Source organism: Macadamia integrifolia, unplaced genomic scaffold, assembly GCF_013358625.1.
Source record: "Macadamia integrifolia cultivar HAES 741 unplaced genomic scaffold, SCU_Mint_v3 scaffold_244A, whole genome shotgun sequence".
NCBI classification, from domain to species: domain Eukaryota; kingdom Viridiplantae; phylum Streptophyta; class Magnoliopsida; order Proteales; family Proteaceae; genus Macadamia; species Macadamia integrifolia.
Genome location: NW_024870654.1, coordinates 97,120 through 101,212, shown reverse-complemented (window position 1 = coordinate 101,212; position 4,093 = coordinate 97,120). Strand labels below are relative to the sequence as shown.

Below are 4,093 nucleotides of genomic sequence, written 5' to 3'. Positions count from 1 at the left end.
GTCAGTGCTCTATTCAGGAAAGGCCTGCGGTATTGGGCGATCGTCACTGTCTGCTCAGGAAAGGTCAGCGGTAGTCCACGATAAACGACTCCGACGATATTCTTTCCAACTTCTTCTAACAAGGCTCTGTTTTTTTCAAGCTCCTCCAAAAGGTATGAGAGAGAGAGAGAGAGAGAGAGAGAGAGAGAGAGAGAGAGAGAGAGAATAAAAACAAGGAAAAGGGGATCAAATCCATGAATCTCAAAGGAAGAAATATGGGGTTTTCGTAGTTATCAGAGACCCTTCTCTGAGTTCTCTCCAGTTTATCTCTTCTTATATCTTTTTCCTCCCTACAGTGTGCATGCGTTACGTGCTAAAATGTTTATGTCAGTTTTTGGGATCGGATTTTTGATGCAGTTTTGAAAGATCTGACCGGAAATTGATTACTATGGATACCTGAAAGTCAATTGAAAATAGACTGCACACGGAATTTAGATAGCCTTGTTCATACTCAGCACCAAATGTGGGCAGTCGTCAGCAACGGGAATGAATTCAGAAAGAGAGGCTTTTATGGACGATCGGCCTTCGGTGGGCAAGAGGAGGTGGGTCATGTTGGTAGAAGCGGTGAGGGGGAGCTGCTCCGAGGGTGGTCGGCATGTATGCCTCTGATGTTGGCATCGTTGATGATGATGGCAAGGCGGGCGAGGTGTTCGGCCATGAGATATGAGATGGCCGGCAAGGTAGGGGACCGGATTGTAGGCAATCTCATAGTTGAAGGAAGAAGAGGAGAGAATGGAGGTGGAGGGCAGGTCAGGGGAAAAAATGTCTAAAAATGTAGGTCGATGGAGGAGAATCACTGTATTGGGTAGTTTTGTAAACTCAAACATGATTTTGTATTTTTTTGTTAACTAAAACACAAGTTGGATAGTTTTGTAAAAGGAAACTTAAAAGTCGGTAATCATGTAGTTTTCCAAGAAAATAACTTAATAATGACCCACGTACCGATCGATAGAGTTCAACGAGATCAACCCCGGCCATCCTCATCCAATTCTTTTATATATATATATATATATGAACACGTTCGAATGGAGGTAGGTATGTATGTATGTACTCACATCAGTGGATTTGAACCCAAATCCCCTCACTGGGTGTATCTTTATGAACCATGAACAGGAGATAATAGCCAGGAGGTGCCAGCAAAGCTGAATTTGGAGTTGTGACGATCATGGCATACGAGGATTTCGTCACAGCTGTCACACGCCCGGTCTTCAGCATCAACAGCCTCTGGTTCTGGGAGAAGGAGTGTGTGGTGAAAGATGGAGACACCATGGGTCACCTTAGTATTACTACTCGACACCGAGAACCGTACCAGCAATTGTCGCCCATACTGTAGTTTAGTTTATGACGGTGGGGTGGTGATGGTAGGTCATAATCTCGAATATGTAGAATCCAAATAAGGAGGTGAGAACGCTTCTAAACTTAATTCCGTAGGATAAAGAACGCCGGTGAATCTGTAGTTCTGATGGGGATTGCTTCCTCCCACTAGAACTCGACCGTCACGGAGTAAGATTGCGGTAGAATGGTACATCCGTGGAATGGAAGATGGTTTAAGTACTTGAAAGCGAGACGACCCGTTCGGTTTATCAGGTAGGTACAGCACCTGGTAGAACACTGGATCTCTTCCCATTTCCCAACCGGCAGTCCCCCTTGCGGCACCGTTGATGATCAAGACTTGGCCATTGGGGAGTAAGGTCATGTCTCCAATCACTCTAGCAAGGGGCATTGTCTCCATTGACCATACAGGATTTGGATCAGTGATTTGGATCCTTCCACATGTGTTTAGGGCTCTGATGAACTTCCCAGAATTAACCTGCTGGATTGACCCTTGTGGAGCTCCACCACAGATGAGGACCTCAGCTTGTACTAGTGCTGAAGAAGAAGAAGAAGAAGAAGACTGTTTCAGTGGGAGCAGAACTGAGGAGCCAGTGCTTGGGTAATTCTGAGGATTGCCATCGGGCATTGCTGGGAAGGTCTTGACGACGGAATTACTTTTGTAGCTGAACAAGATTGCTCGATTATTGGCGAATATGAATTAAGTTGCCATCTACATTGAGGTAAACATAAGGGTAGAGATTGTCTTCGTATTGGTCAGTTGTTTGTTTTAGAAAAGGTAAGGCGAAGACCTTACTAGTGAATTTAGATTTCGGGTAGGACTCGTAATTGAACTGCTGGCGACCACCGATCACGATGATCCGTCCATCGGGTAGTCTATTATTAGTGGCATACCAACGTCTTGCACTCACTCCATTTGGAATCTCTTGCCAGTCACAACTACTACATGGCTGGAAAATTCTGACGACACGTTACCTGTCATTGAATCCACCTGTCTGGATGAGGCGGCCGTCTGCAGAGACCGCACCGGAGGAGCACCAGGTATCGGTTTGGACCATAAGGGGTCGTATAGAATTAGTTAGTACGTTATACTCGGCAGAGTGAGCAGTGCAGTCATGCTTGAGGGACTGGTCATTGGGGTCATTCCGGCATTTGCCATTGGGCAAGGAAAGATTGGAGCGGCCGAAGTCAGTGCGATCGAATATGACGAAGCGATCGTTGTTGGGATCAAAATCCTCTGTTTTTCTCATCCTTGTTTTTCCTTGTTTTGTTACCTGCAGAATACGACACGTGGATAACAAGAAGACCAATGGTCAAGATTGGGTGAGAATTATTACATCCGGTGCGTTGGTCTTAAAGTTATCCACGTGTCGAGTTTTCCGGGTAGCAAAACAAGGAAAAACAGAGATGAGAAAAATAGAGAATTATTTTCCTTCTCGTTGTTGAGCAGCTGCGTATGCACTGGGATTTATTTTTTTTTTTTCATGTCCCAACGGACTCAGTCAAAGGAATTGGTAGCTGCTACCTACTGCCTGCTGGCTGCTGGCATTTTTTTTTTTTTAATTAAAATTAGGCTAAAAGGTGGCAGCACGTAGGCATAAATAACTTGCTAGCATGTTTTTTTCTTTCTGTTTTTTGGATAAAGATATTAATTAACTAGAAGGAGAATCCCAAATTACAAAACACGAGAAAGCGATTCCAGTCGAATCCACGGACAAAAGCTGAGAAATAAAAGAGGGAGAGGAGGAAGACCAAATCACAAAGAAACAACGATGACCACCAAAGCTAGCAAGAGCATCTACGACACCATTGCATTGATGATAAACATGATGGAAAGAAATGTTCATGAAACTGTGATGATAATTTGAAACAGTCTTCGATGATATTGACAATTCTTCATGGAATATCAATAGAAGCCTCTGAAGAATACGGCTGATCAATAGACAATCACTCTCCAAAATAACTCGAAAGAGACCCCTCGACAAAGCCACCACCAAGGCTTGCAAACAGCAAGAGCTTCAGCGACATAGGCATAAGTGTTCCCAGTGAACTCCGCGAAACAAGCAATGAAATTCCCGTTATAGTCTCAAAGTACCCTCCAATGCCGGCATGTCCTGGAACGCCAAGTGCTGAACCATCCACATTGATCTTGACTAAGTCATGAGGTGGGGGATTCCAAGAGATAAAAATCCGATTACAGGGGACAGTGCTTTTTGATACAGGAGAACAGTAATCATGAGCTAGGTTCAAGGCCATCTTAGCAATAGCTTGAGCATTAAAAGAAAAATCATTGAAAGCAAGCCAAAAATTCCAAAGTGTACTACCCATTAGAGTTGTTCTCCACTTTCGTTGAGATAGGGAACCTTGAGAGCTGAGAAGATATAAAATCCAATCCTCAATTTTTGAGAATTTGCTCATGTGATTGCCAGAACCATCAAGCCTCCAGACTTCAGTAGCAAAATTGCATGATAGAAATAGATGATCCATCGAAAGAGAAGAACAATAAGGACAAATACTGCCAATGTTAAAACCCCCAACTTTACTGAAGACCCGGGTGAGGAACTCAATCAAGTAGCAATTTCCAAATGAATATTCTGATCTTAGGTGCAGGGGGTAAATGCCAAACCTTCTGCCAAATGGGATTTATATGAGAGTGACACAAGTTCTCCTTCAAAACCGGCTTATCTAGAGAAGGCGTCCAAGGACTAATATAGGATCACAG

General features: G+C 43.8%; 1 pseudogene; it reads right to left on the bottom strand.

Moving 5' to 3' along the window:
* Positions 1-1,095: 1,095 nt before the first annotated feature.
* On the bottom strand, positions 1,096-3,858 carry LOC122071498 (annotated as a pseudogene).
* Between the last annotated feature and the right edge of the window lie 235 nt (positions 3,859-4,093).